The sequence below is a fragment of the Triturus cristatus genome, chromosome 5_2, assembly GCF_964204655.1.
Source record: "Triturus cristatus chromosome 5_2, aTriCri1.1, whole genome shotgun sequence".
NCBI lineage: Eukaryota > Metazoa > Chordata > Amphibia > Caudata > Salamandridae > Triturus > Triturus cristatus.
Genome location: NC_140588.1, coordinates 772,923,487 through 772,939,601, shown reverse-complemented (window position 1 = coordinate 772,939,601; position 16,115 = coordinate 772,923,487). Strand labels below are relative to the sequence as shown.

At 41.4% G+C, this 16,115-nt stretch overlaps 1 protein-coding gene across 1 annotated transcript in view; it reads left to right on the top strand.

The window, feature by feature from the left end:
- The window catches only part of KLHL13 (kelch like family member 13), a 448,657-nt gene that overhangs the window by 75,821 nt on the left and 356,721 nt on the right, over positions 1 to 16,115 (top strand). The gene's annotated exons all lie outside the window — the stretch shown is intronic.

Here is a 16,115-nt window from a genome sequence, read left to right as displayed (position 1 = left end):
TCTTTGAATTTTTTTTTTCTTTAGCCCACTTTTTATTTATTTTTTAATTCTACCTGGTCAAGATGGGTGTCCGTCATGTTATAACGATTAATTAAAACAAAAAAAATGGTTAACATGGTAACACACATGTGCATATGGCATCGCGCTAAGGGCTGCCACAGCTTCGTGACTCATCCGTGCCCATATGATGATGATGTATGTATGCTTATAAATCAGTACTTTTTTTGCTGATGCTTTTTTGTTTTGGCAAACAAGCATTTGTTTTCTTTTTACTGATGTGGAACAGCATGGGCAAAACTAAAAGTTTGGGTAAATGCCACTGAAGGCAGAGACTTAATGACTTTGCCAGTGCTTAATGCTTGTTTGCTTTAGCACCTGCTACTGCTGACTTGCCGGGTCATGGCATCACAAATAATATCCATCCAAATGTAACTCAATTTATCAGCCATGGAAGGATGAAAGCCTGAGTCAGGCCTGCTGGTCACACAAACACACAGCTATGTCGCCAGCTCTTAACTTATCAGCCAGATTTGCCATCTGTCATTTACGTAATCATAAAACATGAGCTCATTACAAAAGCCCATTTGCAGCTTAGTGCCTTGAAGAGTAGTGCTGTTAACAGTTCGAAAAGCCGCATCGCAGTGCCGTACAATGTACCATACTTACAAGAACGAAATGCGCAGTATAGGATTAGGTCATTTTTGGGGGAAACAATATAGGTAATTATATCCTCCCTTGCATATTGAATTATTTAAGTTTGGAATTAACCTGTTCAGTTAGTCAGTGCTTTAAATGGGTCGGTACTGAGTACCTGCACTTTTTTATTTTGAGAGGGAGGGTACCTGCACTTCTCCGCAGACGTGCAGTACATTTCATTGGAAAGAGTTGCCACTTCTCCGAAACAAACAGATACTCCGGTATAGGGTACCTGCACTTCTATTTTTCCATTTCAAGCCCTGGTGATAGTAGGTGGTTTATCTATACTTATACAGCTACCTGAGGATAATGAAGTTTCAAGACAGGTGGTTTCACGTTGGTATGTCAGTTACAGCTCTTGAAAAACAACTAGGGGATGCGTGCAAATTCACTCATGACTACATTCATTTGCATTGTTAAAGAGGCAGAAGACACCTGCAGGCCAGAGTGACTGTTCAAAAACTTGCTTGCCTATATCCTTATTTTGCGTGAGCTTGCATGTCTCGTAAAAGTGTTGTAATGTAGAGGTATTCTCCAATTGTAAACGTGCTCACAAACAGTAGTGTCTAAAGACCGGGTGTCCTGCAAAGCACATAAATGAATCCATTCAGTAAACACTATCGAGCTTCAGACACTAAACACCAGGGAGTGGATGGAGAATGGTGAGCCATAGTAACACCCCTAAATAAACTGGCAGTATGTGGCAATGCTGCTAGCACATCTGTGTTGGTTTGACTGCTAAGAAAGCGTATACATGTTGGACTAGGAGCAAATTGGCTGGACCGAGTGCTTGCCCAGTGATGAGTTCCCCACCTAAGAATCTGGGTGGAGAACGTTCCCAATTTTGGGTGCTTGTCTCTGAGCCATGAAAGCCCACATCCTCCTGACCCAAGGCATCAGCCAGCATGAAGAGACTGCCCTCCTTTTGCTACCGAAGTAAACATGCAGCAGGCGCACTGCATAAGAAGGCAGAGGGAGCCGTGGGAAATAGTTCACTTTTCCAGTTTCATCACGGAAAGCAGTGCACAGGCTCTGCTGCAATACATGCCAGAAATGGTAAAAATGTCTGCACATGTGCTGCATCTGAGGGATTTAAACAGGAATAGAGTGCACACTTCACTGCAGAAGCCTCCTAATGTGCACTACTGAACAGAGAGAGAAACAGTAAGAAGGCTTCCATTTCATTTAGCACTGTTGCCCGGACTTCCTTGATCCAGATGCGGAGGGTAACTAGTGCAAGGAGAAGAACTAAGTTCCAGAAACTTGACCCTTGCAGCTTGTGAGCAACCAGTGCTTTATTGATTTAACATGACCAGGCAGGAGTAGCAAGTGGACCACTGGAAGACACATTTAGTTTGATATGTGTGGCCCAGCAGCAGATGAGTTTATGGTTGCGGTATTGTAACCATGTGTTGGTGCAAGTGTGCTAGGTAATTTCCATGGGGAGGACTTTAGCAGCATGCCCCATCAAGAGTTTGATGAAATATGGTCTCATTTGAAATTAATTAAATGGGACTGGCTGGCCTTGTTGGTGTGCATCACCTTCAGTCCTAGCTGCATCATCTACAAAGCCATCATGACACAGTCCTCTGAATTTGGCGGACTCAGCTCAGTCTCCAGTAGCTTGCACCACTCTCACAGCTAGTACACAAACAACCTGTAATCAAAACGTGCAAGAAAGAAACTTCTATGACCCATAGATTGTGGAATGACAACCCCTTGTGCTCCAAGGGTTATCTAAACCTTTTAAAGTTTAGGAAACGGCTGAATACACACCTCCTTACAAAGCTCTGTTATGAAATGGTAAATTGTCCACGCCCCCTCTCAGAATCCTGCTCTCCATCTATATTTACTTTCCAATTATAGCTCTACATTTACAATTATTAAAAATGGGGGTCTTTAGTTGACAGTGGCTTGCACATAGGGGCCCTATTCTAGTCCTGATAAGGGAGTTACACACCCAAGATAAACCTTGCTCACCCCAATGGTAGCTTGGCACGAGCAGTCAGGCTTATCTCTGAGGCAATGTGTAAAGCATTAGTACATAAACCATAACACTACAAATGGACACCACACCAGTTTATAAAAATAACCAATCTTTAAGAAAAACAAGACCAAAACAACAAAAATCCAACCTACTCAAGCAAAGATATAACTTTTAAAAGGTTCTAATTGTTCAGTCCATTGAACACTATGATTGCATGACTTTTATGACAAAGTACCAGGGATGCGTCAAAATGGGAGACAAAAACAGGTGCAGGGGAGATGAAGCACTGGAAAACAAAGTGATGCGTCGATTCCTTACTTGCATGGGAGGTGACGCGTCGATTCCTTACTGACAGGCGAGGTGATGCGTCAATTCTACCGCACAGCAGGGTCTGCGTCTGATTTGGAGTGGCTGTCTCGGTCATTAGAGACACGGTGCTCAGGACTCTTGCTACAGCGATCTTTATCACCGCGCTGCACGCACTGCGTCGATTTTTCGGCCATACTGTGACGGTGCGTTGGTTTTTCAACCGCACGGCAAGACTGCGGCGGGTAAAATAGGCGCTGAAGGTCGATGCGTGGATTTAAAGACTTCTTTGTCGCAGAACCACCTCCTAGGAACCAGTACTGGAATTTACACTACCTGGCAGGTCAAGACTCCCTGCAGATTAGTTCAGGGGCTGCAGGTGAAGTCTTTGATGCCCTGAGACTTCTTAACGGGTGGCAAGCACACACAAGCCCTTAGAGAACCTCAGCAAACAGGATACAGAAGCAGCAAGCATCAGGCCAGCCCAACACAGCAACAAGCAGAGTGGCAATTGCGCTCCTACAGCTTCTCCAGCTCTTCTTGGCAGAATCTCCTCTTAGTCCAGAAGTGCTTTAAAATGTGGGATCACAGGTCTAGTATTTATACCCTTTTTTGCCTTTGAAGTAGGCATACTTCAAAGGAAAGTCTCTGTAGTGCTGTCTTTCCCTGACGTGGCTCCAGACATACTACAAGGGGGTGGAGACTGCTTTGTGTGAGGACAGGCACAGCCCTATTCAGGTGTCAGTGACCACTCCTTCCACCACTCTAGCTCAGAAAGCCCCATCAGTCTGGTGATGTGCCATCAGGATATGCAGGGCACAGCTCTGCTCCCTCCGTGTGACTGTCTAGAGTGAATGCACAAACAGCCCAACTGTCAGTCTACACCAGACATGGATTCCAAAGGCAGGCAGAGACATAGAATGGTAAAGCAAAAAAATGCCCACGTAAAAAAAAAGCATTTCCAAACACGCAATATAAATACCACCTTGAGTAAAACATGTGTTTTGAAATTGTGAATTCAGGGACCCCAAACTCCAATTCTCCATCTCTTCCCAATTAGAAGTTACACTTGTAAAAGGTTATTAGGCAGCTCGAATGATAATCTATGGGGAGAGAGTCCTTTCTATAGTGAAAAACTAAATTAGCAGTATTTCACTATTAGGACATGTAAAACACACTAGTACATGCCTTACCATTTCAAATACACTGCACCCTGCCCATGGAGCTACCTTGGGCCTACCTTAGTGGCGCCTTGCATGTAGAAAAAGGGAAAGTCTGGGCCTGGCAAGTGGGGGCACTTGCCATGTCGACATGGCAGTTTAAAACTGCACTCACAGACACTGCTTTGGCAAGCTGGAGACCTGTTTGCAGGGCTACCCATGTGGGTGGCACAATTGGTGCTGCAGGCTCACTTGTAGCATTTGGTTTGCAGGCTCTGGGCACACACAGTGCACTTAACTAGGGACTTGCCAGTAAATCAAATATGCCAATTTTGGAAAACCTATCATAATTATAATTTACACAGGTTGTACTTGCACTTTAGCACTGTTCAGCAGTGGTAAAGTCCCCAGAGTTCAGAAACAAAATGCAGCATACAGTCGAAAACAAGTGGTCATAAGAAAAAAATACGCCAAAGATGCCAGGTTTAACAGCCATGTACAGTGCTCCGCTGCCTTTTTGCTAGGTTCGTACTATACAATACCACATAGATACTTGAAAGGTGGCAGGGAGAAGCCTGGGGAATAATAATACCTTCCTAATAAAAACATCTGCAGGCACAACATTTAGTAAAGCCGAAATGATACTCCAGATTGCACAGGACAGCAGATTTAATCTATTGCTTTGCCATGGTCGTTGCAGAACCGGGGACTTTTTTGTATGGCACTTGCAATGCAAACTGTAACCACAAAAACATAACTGTGTTGGCAAAATGGGCTAGTACCAAAACATGCGGAAAAGCCTATCAAGTCGATGCCTAAAGAGGGCTGACCTGCAAACCGATGTTTTATGTTGTGCTGACATTTAAATTTGCTTTGGCAGATGGCCGTCTTCAAGCCAGACATGAAAATTTGGTCAGATGACTACTATTTTTCACTTTAGTTTAGTATCTTGTTTGTTAGTTTTTGCTCTCCCTTTTCACTTTAATTCTCTTCTATGTTTCCCAGAGGTATTTTTCTCTAAGGGTGTGTAACATAATAAATCTACGAAAAACAAGATTTAGATTGGTACTGCAAGTTCCTAAAGTGCAAAAACCTGTTCAGAAAATGTGAATAGATTCTTAAATATTGAAGAAGGAAAATTGGAGAATTCTGACTTTAACATCCTCTATCACTTTTGTCATAGGAGAATAATTAAAAGCTTATGGGAAAGGAAGCTAAAGTCTGATTACATAAAAAATACTGGGAGTGTTTTAGTGGGACTGACTCAAAATAGCCACTTAAAGTGCATACTGTTGGATTAGGGTTGGAGGCTAGTTTCAGTGCTGAAGTTAAATTGCAAATATTTATTGATCTGTCTGGTCAAGCAATTAGCCTTTCAAGACCATATCAGGTAAGGGTTCTTCACTGTTGGAGAAGCTGAACTTAACTCTCTTCAGTAGGTGACAAGTAGGTCTGCCTGGGCTCTCAACTTGCTTTCAGCATCCTGTTATTGCTAGGGTTTGTGCAGGTAGGAACAGTCTGGGCGATGGCAAGTTACTCTGAAGGCCAGAGATAGTATCTTTACTTAAATGGTGTTTGGATCTTGGTTGTGGATTTCCAATGGAATTTCCGATCCTTAAAAAATCTTTGGTTACCATATGACCAAGGCATGGCAGAGCAGCAGAGCTTAAGGAGGACATTCAGGCTTGTTCTTGGGCAGGAGGTAACAGGCAGCTCTCTGTTTCACTTTATGGGAGACCCCACAGTGGCTGGGTCCCCACAGGTCTGTGTTCAAGAGCTGTTGAGTAAACTGTAGAGGAGATCCTGTGGAATAAGTTGTATAGGACCATATTACATGGTTACCTGTTGGGTCTTTTTTTTCTTTTCTCTCTCTCTCTCCTTTTCGCACACATTTTTATCGATAGTAGTTTGCAAATTATATAAGCACAGTCGCGCTTCTCTAGTTGACACTTCGATTAAAATATCATTTTTGCATCCTTAATCCCCCTACAATCAGCCCCCCTTGACCAATCTGCTCCAAACTCTAGGAGACAGAGTACAGCAGGACATCTAATTGTGTGCCAGGTTTGGTGTCCCATTTGGTTTCTATTGGTCAAACTGTTCAAGTTATAAACAGGGTAGCATTTATTTTTCCACACCCAAAAAAATGCCATTACCCAAAGAAGATTTTTCTCCACATGTAACCCTGAATCCACAGAATTGGTGAGATTTTATGACATGGTGGCCTTTCTGCCATTATTGTATGTTCAACAGTAGTTGTTTCTTTGGCTATCAATAGAAAACAATTTTTTTTATGATTTGTAATCCAGTACTAATTTAGTGTGTAGAGATATATATCTATATGTTTGTGTATATATACGTGTGTGTGTGTGTATATATATATATATATATATATATATATATATATCTATCTATCTTAATGCCACATGGTGACTCACTTGAGACGCACACGAGTTTGCACAAGGTTACCAGCCTTTATTGAAGGTATGGACACATGTCGTCAGCAGGCAGGATAAGCAGCTTTCCGAAACGCCGATGCGCCTCTTTTTCACAGGCTGTCGTTAAGGTCGTGCTATGGTGGGCAACTCCCTTAATTCGTACATAGTCCCGCATATATATATCCCATGTGGATTGGAATTTGAAGACGAAGTTCCTGGCATATATATATATATATATATATATATATATATATATTTGGAAGGTTTGATATTGAAGGGCATGAACTATATAGTGTTTAGGCAGATAAAATTGAAAACGTGCTCACTCATTCCTTTGTTACCTTCACTTGTTTACCATCGCAAATAACTTAAAAATAAAACTACACCGAAATTATTGCATAACATACTGAATTCAATTGGAATCAAAACTTTGAAATGTAAACATTTGCCCTCAGCGTTAATATCCAGACATTGAAAGGTTTTAAGGTGCTTGCGGTAAAAAAAAGCCTTTGCTGGTAGTAGTACTGCAAATATACAGTGAGAACGTCATATGGATGATGCACCAACAGCCAGCTGCCTCTTCACAGCTGTATTAAAATTGCTAATATTTTGTGCACGTGTGTGTTCTCAGATTGTCACTAACTAGTGTTTTTTAATAGCTCTATTTATGTACTGGGTTTTTATTTAACTTTCCTATGGGTAGATTGAGAAACACTTTTTCCGTAGGAAAAACTAATCCTGTATTGATCCATGGCCAAGAATTTCAACTCGCCATTTGACCGGAGTTGCCTGTGTTATAGCAAAAAATGCTATGTTACATGTTTTTGGATTTTCTCTTAAATAGCCTTACTAAGTTCTGTTTATATGTTGCTATGATTTTGTCTCTCGCCTAAATACTCCAGCTTACAGTTCTGCCCACGGTCCAGGCTAGAGGAAATTTAGATCAGAATGTGTTTTCTGTTGTTTATTATACGCACACTAACACAACACATATGTTATATGTCTTCACAAACCCGTATGCATAAGCAAGGTGCATGCTGACCTGTGTGCACACATGCAAACTCGCAGACTTATGTGCATATGGGCACCTGAACATGATCACAGTGCATTAGTACATCATGCACGCACAAGTCCAGAAAAACACTTATTTCTGCAGATGTAGAAATATACATACACAGGTCCATACAAATCCTGCTGTATGTAAACATCCACTTTCATGCATGTATCTCCTTATGATTCTGCACAGATGTACATGCATACTGGTCGAGTATATGGATCCCAGACAGACAACAGTTCACACACACCGGCAGGGAGGCGCTGGTTCACACACCCCGACAGGCAGACTCCAGCACTTTCACACTCATGCCAGATGCCAGTACACAAACACACCAGTAGTTAGTTGACACACACACACATCGACAGCCAGGTGCCAGTTGACACACACAAACGCAGGCAGGGCAGGCAAGGTGGGCGGGTGTACAGTCAGGGCAGGCAGGCCACACGCACGGGCAGGCAGGACACACACACACGCCACACACACCACATGCCAACACAGCCACATGCACGGGGGGGCAGGCAGGCCACACGCACGCGCGGGCAGGCAGGCCACACGCACGCACGGGCAGGCAGGTCACATAGACTGCCAGCACAAAAACACTCAGACTTCACCATGAAGCTCCACACCACTTTAATTTTAAAACATTCCCACAATGAACAGATCACACACACAAAGCACAGAAAGAAAAAAATATATATATCGAACTAAAAACGGCACATTCTGTTTTTTTTTTACAATAGAAAAAAACAGCCTATTGGTAGATGATGAAATACCATCTACGACTGCATACACAACAGGTGTAACTAAACTACTTGTGAATGGAGAGTGTATTTAACAACGCTCATACAAACTGTAATACAAAATGAAATGTCTCGATTTCTTTTCATTCAGACATTCAAGATAATCAAGTCATCATATAAATACAAATAAATTGGTATCACAAATATCTGATACACAGGCATATACATTCAGAATGTCTGAATGAAAAGAAATTGAGACATTTCGTTTGGAATTTTGTATTACAGTTTGTATGAGCGTTGTTGAATACACTCCCAACCTACTTTTGTGAAGACAGACATACATTTATGTTTGCTGTGCACGCGGTTCTGCCAGGCTACTTAGCCTGTCTAACCATTCACATGTATGTTTCAATGAGGGACAGGCAGCCCTCAAATACCGTGTAACACGCACTAGTAGAAGAATTTGTATACAAACACTGTCCGCCTTTTATTTTAGCTTTACCTTTGGTGTGCAGTTATCAACTCATTTTTTTTCATTCAAGTAGTAACTAAACTACTGCCAACCAGGTATCTAAACAGGTTTATAGTAATTCAGACCACAGTCCCTTTACTCATGGATGCTCCCAATACTTGAGTTGTATATGGTACAATTTAAAACGTGTGGGTACACATAGGCTAGGATTAGGACACTCGTGGCAGTACATACGACTATCTGTTCATACCCGTCTTCGGACACAGACTCCACATCTCCGACAAGGATAGTCTTTTTGGGTTTTAGGATGAACGTATTCAGGAAAGTGGTGATCTTTCAGTCTACCTACATAATCCACCACTTAGATTCTAGGGACACTTTTCTTCTGGACTGCAACAAGGCAGCCTATTACAGACAGCTGAACATGCACAGAAACTAACTCCTCTTGGAATCTGGAGAAAAATCTTTGAAAACAACATAAGCATTGGAGGACACCAAATGAAACAAATGACCAGCCAACTTCTTGTACCAGATGTATGACTTTTGAGCCGCATTGCAAGGCTCCAACCTTTGATGTACTCTATTTAGACCTCCCATGTGCTTGTTGTAGCCTAAATGCACATGGGTTTGTGCTCTTCTGCTACCTGGGCCCAAAAAGTCACAGGTAAAGTGCTTTCATCAGGAATATTTGTGAGCTTGTGGACATCTCTTCTGACTCAAAGTTTCAAATCAAGAAATTCATTACTACTCATTACACTGCTCTGCCCTTTCAAACTTTTTACACAAAAGCTCTTTGAGGTAACCTTTATGGCTAGAGTGGCATGTGCCATATGCCATAGTGCCCACTTTGAATAATTCCTTAAATAACTGCTTACCTGTGTAGAAATTGTCCACATATAAATGGTGACGTGTATTTAAAAAGTCCTCTGGTAAGATCCCAAAAATGAGAGGGGAGTGGGGGTCAATTGAAGAATCCCTACCAATGCACTCCCTGAAACCATACTCCTATCCAGTGGCACATTCACACTAGATATCTAGCTTAATGCCATAACCTGCTTTCTAGATGGCAATATAGTGTCTGAAAAACAAATTGTCCTTGAACAGGACCAGAGACTCGTCCGTAGATATATCTTTCACTGGAACATAAATGGTCAAGGACAAGGCTTATCCCGAGAGGACGGCCAGAACTGGGGCAATCTTATCAAAATGTTGTGGCATTATCCACAAAATGCTTCCACTGCAGAAGCAAATATCAATCTCGACTCACGGTTGCTGGAAACATAGTATTTGCCATCAAGGGCCTAGTACTGGCCTAAAAATCATGCAAATGTTACTAGACCTGCAAGTCTAATGACTTGAATAATCTACTCGACCTAACTGTAAAGTACTTGACCATAAACTGGTCTCAAAATGTATTCTACTAGGCAAACATTCTATTTCACAGAGCATCCTTTTTCTTCATTACCACATATGAGAGCACTTTCAAATATGTAGGTCAGCATTTCTGCTGTACTCAAAACTATTTTGGTTGTTTCAATAGACTAACCGTTTGCTAGCTCACATATAGGGTACACATAACCCAAAATCTGTCTCTTAGTTCACTAATGGCATTGTCATCAGGGCAGGGGCTGGAATGCTTTTTTCTCAGTTCATGTTTAAAAACTCACTTTTAATAAATACATTTCCAAAACATAATTTGGTAGCACACTGTCATTTACAAACCACACATTTTCAATTGAAATGACCAGAAACCTTCTCACTAAAATGCAGTTTTGCTTCTAAAACTAAATAGCGTATAAAAAATCTATGGAAATCTGATTTCAGCAAAAATGTCCATCATTGGCACCTCACCGAATAAAGTACGCCGCTTTGTTTTCACCCTATTAAAAACTTTTTTCCATCACACAGAATTGCAAAGTGCTTCATAGCTTCTGAAATATATTTTGAGATGTATGGAAAGTTTATTGACAGGCTATTTAAATGTTGTGTGTAAGAAAATTCTTTGTACAGCATGATTGTCTGAGAGTTCACTTTACAAAGTCCGCTAACTTTGCTGCTTATTTTATCCTGGAGGTTGTGTTTACTTTCCTTTCTCTAAAACATAAACTGACATTTGAGCTCTGTGTTTGATGGCAGAGCAAATGTGAGAAGATAAAAACAAGTTTTAAAGGCATCTTTATTGCTCATTCACCTTCTGAGATAACAGAACACCTATTCTTTACCAGCTCGCCAGAAGGACCATCTGGCCCTAAAAATAGTTCTCCCTGATAAAATCTGACTCTCCATAGCGAGTGAGTGAGTAGATTTCCCAAGACCTGTAGTTGGCCAATATAGACAGTGATGTCTTCCTTAGCACCCCCAACAAAAAGGTTATATCCCAGAAATGCTTAATCTCATGTAGATTTGTGGGCATCCAATGGGTAACTCTGGGGTGGGTCTCAAGTGTGGCACTGTTGTCCCTTTTAAAAACTGTTCTGCATACAAATCAGTCTGCTCAACAATATTGTCCAAATTATTTTTTAGCAATAAACAGTTGGAAGAAATTGATAGGTAAAAAGTTATCTGTATTGACTCTACACCCTGAAATACAACTGAAGGCAGGCACAACAGGCTGCACCATGTCAGAGGCAACCCAGGGTTCAGCACTTCAATGGGAAGCCTTCCAGCCCCTGGCTGCTTTGCCATCTTGATCTTGCTGCACTGCAGGCATGTTGTGTACTGCTCAAAAAGCAGCATTCATCAGCACTAATAGCTGATTCATCAATAGAAGATTCCTCTTGGACAGAAAATTCACTGCCAGAATCTTGAACTGGGTCCTCTGCCTCAGATGCAAAGTGAGTCTCAAAACCATGTTTGGAGGCATTTTCAAAAAGCAAACCAACAACCTGCTGGATGGTCAGCCTGAGGGCAGTCATACTGCTTACTAATGTTACTGGCACAACAAGACAACAATAAAAAAAATTGTCAAATTAGAATTCAACAAACTGTGGCTTTATCAAACAGTAAATATAACTATTGGCCTTTAATGATCTGGGGAAAAAAACTATCAATATAAACCACACAATTAACTTTATACTCCGAAGACATACCTCTCACTTGCCACAGACAGCTAGACTGAGGATTAACTGCACCTTGCCTGCACAGTCACAGCAAGCACCAAAGATATCCTACTAAAAAGGAAAAATAAAAAAAGCACAACACAACACAAAACACAATACAATTTAAAACGTGTGGGTACACATAGGCTAGGATTAGGACACGCGTGGCAGTACATACGACTATCTGTTCATACCCGTCTTCGGACACAGACTCCACATCTCCGACAAGGATAGTCTTTTTTGGGTTTTAGGATGAACGTATTCAGGAAAGTGGTGATCTTTCAGTCTACCTACATAATCCACCACTTAGATTCTAGGGACACTTTTCTTCTGGACTGCAACAAGGCTGCCTATTACAGACAGCTGAACATGCACAGAAACTAACTCCTCTTGGAATCTGGAGAAAAATCTTTGAAAACAACATAAGCATTGGAGGACGCCAAATGAAACAAATGACCAGCCAACTTCTTGTACCAGATGCATGACTTTTGAGCCGCATTGCAAGGCTCCAACCTTTGATGTACTCTATTTAGACCTCCCATGTGCTTGTTGTAGCCTAAATGCACATGGGTTTGTGCTCTTCTGCTACCTGGGCCCAAAAAGTCACAGGTAAAGTGCTTTCATCAGGAATATTTGTGAGCTTGTGGACATCTCTTCTGACTCAAAATTTCAAATCAAGAAATTCATTACTACTCATTACACTGCTCTGCCCTTTCAAACTTTTTACACAAAAGCTCTTTAGGGTAACCTTTATGGCTAGAGTGGCATGTGCCATATGCCATAGTGCCCACTTTGAATAATTCCTTAAATAACTGCTTACCTGTGTAGAAATTGTCCACATATAAATGGTGACGTGTATTTAAAAAGTCCTCTGGTAAGATCCCAAAAATGAGAGGGGAGTGGGGGTCAATTGAAGAATCCCTACCAATGCACTCACTGAAACCATACTCCTATCCAGTGGCACATTCACATAAGATATCTAGCTTAATGCCATAACCTGCTTTCTAGATGGCAATATAGTGTCTGAAAAACAAATTGTCCTTGAACAGGACCAGAGACTCGTCCGTAGATATATCTTTCACTGGAACATAAATGGTCAAGGACAAGGCTTATCCCGAGAGGACGGCCAGAACTGGGGCAATCTTATCAAAATGTTGTGGCATTATCCACAAAATGCTTCCACTGCAGAAGCAAATATCAATCTCGACTCACGGTTGCTGGAAACATAGTATTTGCCATCAAGGGCCTAGTACTGGCCTAAAAATCATGCAAATGTTACTAGACCTGCAAGTCTAATGACTTGAATAATCTACTCGACCTAACTGGAAAGTACTTGACCATAAACTGGTCTCAAAATGTATTCTACTAGGCAAACATTCTATTTCACAGAGCATCCTTTTTCTTCATTACCACATATGAGAGCACTTTCAAATATGTAGGTCAGCATTTCTGCTGTACTCAAAACTATTTTGGTTGTTTCAATAGACTAACCGTTTGCTAGCTCACATATAGGGTACACATAACCCAAAATCTGTCTCTTAGTTCACTAATGGCATTGTCATCAGGGCAGGGGCTGGAATGCTTTTTTCTCAGTTCATGTTTAAAAACTCACTTTTAATAAATACATTTCCAAAACATAATTTGGTAGCACACTGTCATTTACAAACCACACATTTTCAATTGAAATGACCAGAAACCTTCTCACTAAAATGCAGTTTTGCTTCTAAAACTAAATAGCGTATAAAAAATCTATGGAAATCTGATTTCAGCAAAAATGTCCATCATTGGCACCTCACCGAATAAAGTACGCCGCTTTGTTTTCACCCTATTAAAAACTTTTTTCCATCACACAGAATTGCAAAGTGCTTCATAGCTTCTGAAATATATTTTGAGATGTATGGAAAGTTTATTGACAGGCTATTTAAATGTTGTGTGTAAGAAAATTCTTTGTACAGCATGATTGTCTGAGAGTTCACTTTACAAAGTCCGCTAACTTTGCTGCTTATTTTATCCTGGAGGTTGTGTTTACTTTCCTTTCTCTAAAACATAAACTGACATTTGAGCTCTGTGTTTGATGGCAGAGCAAATGTGAGAAGATAAAAACAAGTTTTAAAGGCATCTTTATTGCTCATTCACCTTCTGAGATAACAGAACACCTATTCTTTACCAGCTCGCCAGAAGGACCATCTGGCCCTAAAAATAGTTCTCCCTGATAAAATCTGACTCTCCATAGCGAGTGAGTGAGTAGATTTCCCAAGACCTGTAGTTGGCCAATATAGACAGTGATGGCTTCCTTAGCACCCCCAACAAAAAGGTTATATCCCAGAAATGCTTAATCTCATGTAAATTTGTGGGCGTCCAATGGGTAACTCTGGGGTGGGTCTCAAGTGTGGCACTGTTGTCCCTTTTAAAAACTGTTCTGCATACAAATCAGTCTGCTCAACAATATTGTCCAAATTATTTTTTAGCAATAAACAGTTGGAAGAAATTGATAGGTAAAAAGTTATCTGTATTGACTCTACACCCTGAAATACAACTGAAGGCAGGCACAACAGGCTGCACCATGTCAGAGGCAACCCAGGGTTCAGCACTTCAATGGGAAGCCTTCCAGCCCCTGGCTGCTTTGCCATCTTGATCTTGCTGCACTGCAGGCATGTTGTGTACTGCTCAAAAAGCAGCATTCATCAGCACTAATAGCTGATTCATCAATAGAAGATTCCTCTTGGACAGAAAATTCACTGCCAGAATCTTGAACTGGGTCCTCTGCCTCAGATGCAAAGTGAGTCTCAAAACCATGTTTGGAGGCATTTTCAAAAAGCAAACCAACAACCTGCTGGATGGTCCGCCTGAGGGCAGTCATACTGCTTACTAATGTTACTGGCACAACAAGACAACAATAAAAAAAATTGTCAAATTAGAATTCAACAAACTGTGGCTTTATCAAACAGTAAATATAACTATTGGCCTTTAATGATCTGGGGAAAAAAACTATCAATATAAACCACACAATTAGCTTTATACTCCGAAGACATACCTCTCACTTGCCACAGACAGCTAGACTGAGGATTAACTGCACCTTGCCTGCACAGTCACAGCAAACACCAAAGATATCCTACTAAAAAGGAAAAACAAAAAAAGCACAACTTACACACAACACAACACAGATCTTGTACAAATCCAAACGTGAATTTGAACACAATGACACAATGAACATTAAGCTAAATATGTTAGTTATTACAACAGTTAAAAAAAAAAACACCATTCAAGCAGAGCAATAATATTCATTTAAAATAAACATTACAAAAAAGTTTCCATAACAAACACCTTCAACTACACAAACTGTAGATCTACTGTTAGACCTGACATCCTTGGCGTGGGTTTTTCCCCTATCTTTTGCCTCTGCTACCTGGATTTTTGATGCTGTGATGGATTTCGTTTTTGCTGGTTTAGATGCTTTGGACACTCTGCCACTGCTAATCAGTGCCAGAGTGTAAGTGCTCCCTGTGTAAAATATCATATTGATTGGATATACCTGATTGGCATATCTGTATCACCATGAAGTCCCTAGTAAAGTGCACTGTGTGTGCCAGGGCTGGTGATGACAGATGCTACTAGTGGGTCTGCAGCGCTGATTGCGCCACCCACCTGTGTAGCCCTAAAACGGTGTCTCAGGCCTGCCACCGCAGGCCTGCCTGCAGTCCCCGGACTGCCATGTCCTCCTGGCCAGTGTCCACACTGACCGGGCCTAACCCTTCCCTTTTTATACACGTCAGTCATCCCTATGGAAGGCCCAAGGTACCCCCCTGGGCAGGGTGCAGTGTATGCAAAAGGTAGAGCATGTACTAGTGCAGGTAACATGTTCTGGCAGTGAACAACAGCCATTTTGTGTGTTCACTGCTGCAAGGTTATCTTGCTCCATAGGCTAACATGGGGGAGGCTGGTGCCGGTGGCTATCTGCCTATCTTCTCATAGCAACAAGATAAGACATGAGTGTTTGATATCCCTGAGCTCAGCATTTAATAACACCTCTATTAGGAGAGGTTGTTTTTAAATCCTGAGTTGGAGAATAGTACTTTTTAGAGAGTAGCTGTTCTCTTGTCTGACCCTTCTGTGTGCCTGGGCATGCTTGTGGATTGACTGTCTGGCTTGAGAGTGACAGGG